The 7,529-nt window shown below is 36.9% G+C and overlaps 1 pseudogene; it reads right to left on the bottom strand.

Annotated features, from left to right (window-relative positions):
• Window positions 1–4,909: 4,909 nt before the first annotated feature.
• LOC111458733 lies at window positions 4,910–6,497 on the bottom strand (annotated as a pseudogene).
• Between the last annotated feature and the right edge of the window lie 1,032 nt (window positions 6,498–7,529).

Raw genomic sequence — 7,529 nt, 5'->3', positions numbered from 1 at the left:
CAGCCTGAAAACCAATATGTACAAGGATGTACACAAACAACTCCCTGTAGAACAAACAAGATAAAGACTTTAAAGTCATTTTTTGGATTTTAAATCGTTTCTTGAACTTTCTTGATTCCAAAACACAAAAAGTGCTAGCAAATGTACTTTTGAGCTACTAGCATGTGAAACTGTCAAGACATCACTTCCTTCTGGACTAGATTTAGGGGTCTTCATCACTTCCTTCTAGTCCATCATCCTTTGTGGATCCTTTCGTGCTTCTACCCACCTGGAGAACGAGTTGGTTTTTCAATGTCACCGGTGATGACATGTTTGAACTTGTTGGGTATCATTGCACTTTTCAGGTTTGTTGGGTCTAGGGGTGTACATGGTCCGGGTTGGGTTGAGGAATTTTTTTGACCCAACCCAAAAGTTCGGGTTGGTTGGATTGGTAACCTAACCCAACCCGAAACTTTTCATGACCCAACCCAACCCTCTATTTTCGGGTTGGGTTTGGGTTGGGTTAGTTAATTTTTTTTAAAAAGTTTTATTTATCCACCATTTATAATTATTCGGATACAATCATATATAAAATATATTAAAAATTTACGAATTCAAATCAATCCATAATTATTAAAAAAAAAAAAAAAATTTACGAATTCAAATCAATCCATAATTATTAAAAAAAAAAAAAAAATCAATAAAAAACAAAGAAAAATTATAACATATTAACGAAAATGGGTTAAAATAGAAAAAATATAAGGATATATCAATAAAATTAAATAGATAATAAAAATGATTAGTTTAAAGATATTGTATATCACACAAAAAAAATATAAAAAAAGATATTGTATATCACAAAAAAAAACATAAAAAAATATTTTAGTTTAAAGATATTGTATATCACAAAAAAAAACATGTTTGATTTGATAAAGATAGAGAGTCTTAAACTATTAGAAAAATAATATATATATATATATATATATATATATATATATATATATATATTATTGCTAATTCAACCCAACCCAATCCTTGTAGTTCGGGTTGGGTTGGTCCGGGTTGTCGGGTTGAATGTACACCCCTAGTTGGGTCTATCTGTTAGGTTATGGAATTTGGTACTTATTTATAGCTTAGTCAACGCTTATACATAATAAAGCTATATATGGTAAATGACATATAAAGTAATATGGTAAATGACATAGTAAATTGTCATAAAGTAAAAAGCTATACCTATATATGATAGATAGTTATATATAGTAATAGTTATATTTGGTAAAATTATATATGTAAACCGAACTATATGTATATATATTCCCTTAGGTAGAGCTTTTAAGATAACTTTCTGTATTTTTTGTATTCTCTCTTACTGTACATATATGAAGTCATCAATACAAATCATTTAGCCAGAGTTCTCTTTGCATTTTCTCAATCCTACTCTTTATGTTCATTTAGATCGAGTGTGTGCGTTGTTGTGCGATCCTAACAACTGGTATTAGAGCTAGGTGAAATTCATCACGATCTGTGAAGATGGAAAGTTCAAAGATTGCAATTGAGAAGTTCGATGGATCCGATTTTGGTTTCTAGAAGATGCCTATTAAAGATTATCCGTACCAGAAAGATCTTCACGAATGGGGTGAAGCCAGATACCATGACCACGGAGCAGTAGAAGCTCAAGGATCAGCAGGCCTTAAGGCTGATTTGATTGACGCTATCCAGAAATGTGGCGTTGAACATCATCAAGGAGAACGTCATATCTGTTGAAGGCGTTGTCGAATATATACGAAAAACCGTCGACTATAAACAAGGTGTATTTGATGCGGAGATTGTTTAGTCTACAAATGTTCGAAGGTGGATTGTTGTTGATCATATAAATGAATTTAATATGATTGTAATTCAACTAAGTTTGGTGGAAATTAATTTTGAGTATGAAATTAAAACATTGATTTTGATGTCGTCTTTATCCGAGTTATGGGATACTATTGTTGCCGCAATCAGCAGTTCTTGAGGATCTGATAAACTGAAGTTTGATGAAATTCGAGGTGTAGTTCTCAGCGAAAGTATTTGCAAACGAGAAATTGGGAATTCATTTGGTAATGCTCTCAGTGTTGACAATCGGGGAAAAAGTAAATCGAAGGGCCCAACCGAATGTTGATCAAAATCAAAGAATCGAGAAAAATCGCCAAATAGACCAACGTGTTGGAGTTGTGGAGAAAATGTCATTTTCGGATAGAATGTACAAAACCAAAGAGGAAGCAGAATCACAAATCTGGAGATGATTTTATAAATTCAGTAAAAGATATTGAAGATACTCTAATCCTCAGCGTGGACAGTCCGATTGAATCCTAGATTTTGGACTCAGGTGTATCTTTTCATTCGTCTCCAAATAAAGAGTTGTTTCGGAATTTCAAGTTTGGAAATTTCGAGGTGTATCTTGCCGACAACAAAGATTTGGAGATTAAAAGAAAAAAGGATGTCTGCATAAAAACTCCGGCAGTAAATCAGTGGACATTAAAGGATGCCAAATATATTCCTGGTCTCAAGAAGAACCTGCTATTAGTCAGTTGGACAACACAGTTACAGAGTTAGAGAAGAGTTCGTGGAAGATCATGATCCTTGTGAGAATTGTGTTATGACAAACAGAAACGAGTTAGCTTCACAAAGACTGCAAGAGAATTGAAGAAAGTGAAGTTGGAAATGGTACACAGACGTTTGGGGACCATCTCTAATTCCATCACTTGGCGGATCAAAGTTCTGCGTTCATCGATGATTTCAATAGAAAGGTGTTGATTTATTTCCTGAAATACAAGTCAGATGTGATCAAAGTTTTACGTCACCTTCATCGATGATTTCAGCAGGAAAGTGTTGATTTATTTCTTGAAACACAAGTCAGATGTGTTTGCCACCTTCAAGGAGTGGAAAGTTGAAGTTGAAAATCAGACCGGCTTGAAGATCAAATGTCTAGGGTCTAACAATGGAGGGGAGTATGATAAGTCAGAATTCAAAGCATTTTGTGCAGCAAACGGAATTAGATTAATGAGGACAGTTCCCAGTAAAACAAGACAAAATGGTGTTGCTGAAAGGATGAACAGAACATGAATGAGTGGGCAAAGAGTATGAGATTCATTCTAGATTGCCAAAGACATTCTGAGTCAATGCTATAAATACAACAATTTACTTGATCAACAAATGGCCGTGAATGCCCTTAGGGTTCAAGTTTCTAGAAGAGGTATGGACAAGAAAAGAACTCAAGTATTCTTAGTTGAGAACTTTTGGCTCCATTGCGTTTGTTCGTGTTGATCCAGAGAAGAGTGACAAGCTTGATGTTGAGCCTGTGAAGTGCTACCTCATAGGCTTCTAACATGTTTGAGTACAAGTTTTGGGATGTGAAGAACAAGAGAATCTTGAGACATTGTGACGTGACTTTTGATGAAAATGTCCTGTACAAGAACAAAAAGAAGAAAAGTTTCAAGACAACGAAACAAGTAGAAGTTGAGGATGAGTTGAAAGAGCTAACGTATTTTTATTTATTTATTTATTTATTTTATCTTAACTACTTGTTTGAGAGTAAAATAATGATAGCAAAGGGAGAGAAAGAAATCTATAGGCACCAGTACTTATCTTATATCGTTAGAGAAACCTATTTAAATTGGAAGAAAGAGTCTCGAAAAGTTATATATAAAACTCAAGCAGTACAAATTGCTTTCTTGCAGCACCAATGTTTAGAAAGCCACAAGAACTTGTGTCACGACCCAATTTTCGAAGCTTCGAAAATTCGGACGTTAATTAAAAAGACAAAGCAAAAACCATTAAAAAGAAATTAAAAGAGAGGTAAATAAAAGATAAAAGTCCAATAAAATTAAAACAAAAGAAGAAGAAATTTTGTTTCAAATATTACAAGAGAGGATACAAACATAAAAGGGAATACAAAAGACTCCAAAACGACCAAAAACAGCTGACACTTTGGAACGATCCCCTCTGTGACTGCACAGCTCTCGAACGCTCCTCCACCTCGACCGGCAGCCTGCAAACACTTACAAAAGATAGGAAAACAAGGACGAGTATAAAATTTACTTAGTAAGCCACCTACTTGTAGGCTCTCATCACAGTTTAGGCTTAATAGATTCCCATGGCTTCTCATTGGCTCTAGGATGTTTGGTTATGGTTTTATCCCCTTGAGGCTATTTTAGTTCTCTGTCCTTTTATTTAAACCCTAAGAGTTCCTTAGGCCAAGTTGTGAATGACTAGTGTCTCTCTACGAGGCGCTACCTCTGGTTATCTGAGACTATATGATATCTTACTTAGGGGTGTGCTGAATACCTCTTAGGTCCATGATAGTCTCCCTCATTGGGGGCGCGACCCCACCCTTATCCCATGCAGCTAATGGGCTGTATGACATGGGTCTCACATTTCTCATGCGAAACGGCTAGAAGAAGTAGGTACTGATCAGGAACCCTTGGTCCCCCCGAAACTAAGAAATCATTCACCCAACTAGTAGCTTAAGAATACTCCTGAGGTGCTTCATTTGTTGTAGTGATTTGTTAAGCTCATAGGAAAAGATTAGGTCTAAACTTAGTTACTTGTCACTCTAACTACAAATCTCTAAACTTATCATAATAATGAGTCATGAAAAATAGCTGAGTATACATCATTGATGCAAAATAGACATACATGTTCAACGGAGTGATAACATCCATCAAGATCCAGAGCGCAGAATTTACAATTTTCCATACTCCTTTTGGCCGGACTTAAATACATTTGGGGAAGGATAAAACATGAATACATTCTCATATAACTTCACACTATGCATCCCTACTCATATAACCTTAAATCATTTCCTGAAAAAGAGGAATAGTGTTGAATCTATGTTCACCTTCTTTTATAGAGTAACTCCATGGTACTTGCAAACATAAATTTACCAAGAACTGAGCTACACTCTTAAGTGGCGAATTGGAATAAGTTTGAGAGGTGATCTCTTGGGGGTGATCACCATTCTCTTCCATGTCCAACAATCGAAACAAAGCAACAGATTAGCTAGTGTGAGCTCCACTGCGAGGATCCCCATACTCATCCCCGGACATCTTCTCCGACCAGCTTCAAATGGTAATAACTCAAAATGTTGTCCTATGTAATTGATATCACTTCCTATGAATCTCTCCCGCAAGAATTCTTCTGGGTTACTCCAGTAATTCACGTCTCTCCCAATCGCCCAAACGTTGACATAGAGATGACATTTGGGATCAATGTCGTAACCGTTGAGCTTGAAATGAGACATGGTTTCTCTGGGAAGAAGCGGGATGGGAGGATGCAACCTGAGAACCTCTTTCACAACCATTTTTAGATATTCAAGCTTCTCGAGTTGACTCTCCTTCACCCTATCTGGGTTCCTCTGCCATTGCCCAAACAATGACCCCTGCTCCTGTGTCAACTCCACCTAGAAATATATTCTAAAACATACACAACCAAGAACAAAAAAAAGTTAAATATATGAGTTACAATTGGAGTTATTCATAAGTTGAGGTTACCATTGTAAGTGCCTTGATGCAATCTCTACTGAGTCGCAATCCATCTTTTTCTGATTTCAACAGAACATCGATAATATTGTCTTCTTTCTGAGAAGTGGCCTGGAAGTTGATGCGGTCATCAATTACATGTTGGAAAAAGGCATCCAACTCAAAAAAGCTCTTTTCCAACCTTCCATGAACGCCAGTAAGCCAATCAACAATCCAACCCACTCTGGGAAAGTAGTCAGTCGCGGAGAAATATCCGAGTCATACTATGGCTCTTCGAACAACATGGTGAAAATTGTGATTATCTAGCACACCCCCTCTGAAGTTCTTCCCAAAAGCCATCCGGGTTATTATGTTTGCTGTGAGAGAATAAGATTTCTCACAGAGATCAACAAGATTTGAATGTTGAGAGATTGAGTTCAATAACAGACCCACCTCTTCTTCTCTAATATCCTGAAACGACTGAACCCTCGAAGCATTGAAGAGCTCAAACATACAAATCTTTCGAACGTTCCTCCAGTGTTCTTCACCGTATGGAGCGAAACTCATGTCAACATAGTTGTACGAAAGTCTTCCACTACCTGTTGAGCAAGGACGGTGCAAGAAGCAAGGTCGTGAAATTTGAACAACTCTTTTGCAGCAGCGGCAGAGGAGACCACGACGGTTGGGACAGAGCCGAGTTGGAGGAGCATGACGGGGCCATATTTTTTCGAAAGCTCAGTAAAAGAGCGATGGGGGAGAGAGCCAAGGAGGTTCAAATGACCCAACAAAGGAAGCTTTGGAGGGGTGGGAGGAAGACGCTTGTTTTTGGGAAGACTTCGCAACAGGTCCTACGTGGATGCCCGGCAGCTTCGTGCAATAAGCCTCTCTCGATCTTCCCTTTCTCATACGTCTTCTTTATTCAAGCCTCTCGCCTCGCCTTTCGAGATCCGGTCCATCATCAACTTAGTCAGATAGATCTGATTGTTTACTTTATCTTAGACGAACTTTAAGGGATTTGATCGACATTTCGTGCGCCCTGCAGAATTCGACCTTTTATCAGCAGGTTGGGTAGCGTAGTCAGGCTAGAGGCGCAATTCTATTTATTCACTAACTCTAAGACAAGGATGAAAGAAAGAAACTACTTCTTCTCCTCCTCCTGATCCTACTTCTTTAACTCCTTCTCCTTTACCCAAACCCAAAGACGATATTCCCTCCCTCTCTCTCCCTATTGTAAGTAAACTAAGAAAATGAAAGGATGTTCGCTTCGCACCTTAGCTTTGGTTCTCCTTCAACTCGTAAACTATCTCTCTTTTCAACCACGACTCTGTAGTAAAGATTGAAGCAAGACAAGATTAATTCGACTTACTCCTTCACTCTTACACAGGAAAAAAAGGAACAGAGCAATCTTGTATCAGACTAGACTCTTTTTTGTAGTTGGGTCTGGGCAAATGACTAGAGAGAAAATTTATACCTTCCAAAATTGTCCAATATTCCTCATGCTTCTATGCTGCTTGGAATAGAGCTTTCACATTCGCGGCCTTTAGATTGTAAGTATAGCACATGTGACTATTCTTTTTTGTTCTCGTTTTTGTCTTAGTACATTCTCTAGTGAATTTGGTAAGAACCAAAATGAGGGAATTTTTTTCCTAAACATCCCAATAATACTTGTTTGATAAACAAAAAAAAATATTGTTAATGATACCCGGGTAGAAAATGACTAAAAAATATTGTTAATTCATCAGATTTGACTATTCCTCATAAAACTATCGAAAAAAATATTGTTCATAATTCAATTTTTCACATAATGATTTAAATGTCCCGCATTCGAATTTGGGTTGTAAGATCTTTGTACACATAAAGAAATTTTTTATTCTCATTTTACTCTCTTATAAGCTCTAGGGAACATAGCAAAAGACCAAAAACAAGATTTTTTTTTCTAAATATTTCGATGGTATCCGTTTGAGAAACCAAAAATAGTTCTCAATAGCAATCCATCAAAAAATAGCATGGGAGCAAAAACACTTTGAAATTTTGTTCTAAACGTACGTGTCAATTTCA

This window comes from Cucurbita moschata, unplaced genomic scaffold (assembly GCF_002738365.1).
Source record: "Cucurbita moschata cultivar Rifu unplaced genomic scaffold, Cmos_1.0 Cmo_Scf00021, whole genome shotgun sequence".
NCBI classification, from domain to species: Eukaryota; Viridiplantae; Streptophyta; class Magnoliopsida; order Cucurbitales; family Cucurbitaceae; genus Cucurbita; species Cucurbita moschata.
The sequence above is the reverse complement of the archived record's forward strand: the minus strand, read 5'-3'. Positions and strand labels throughout refer to the sequence as shown.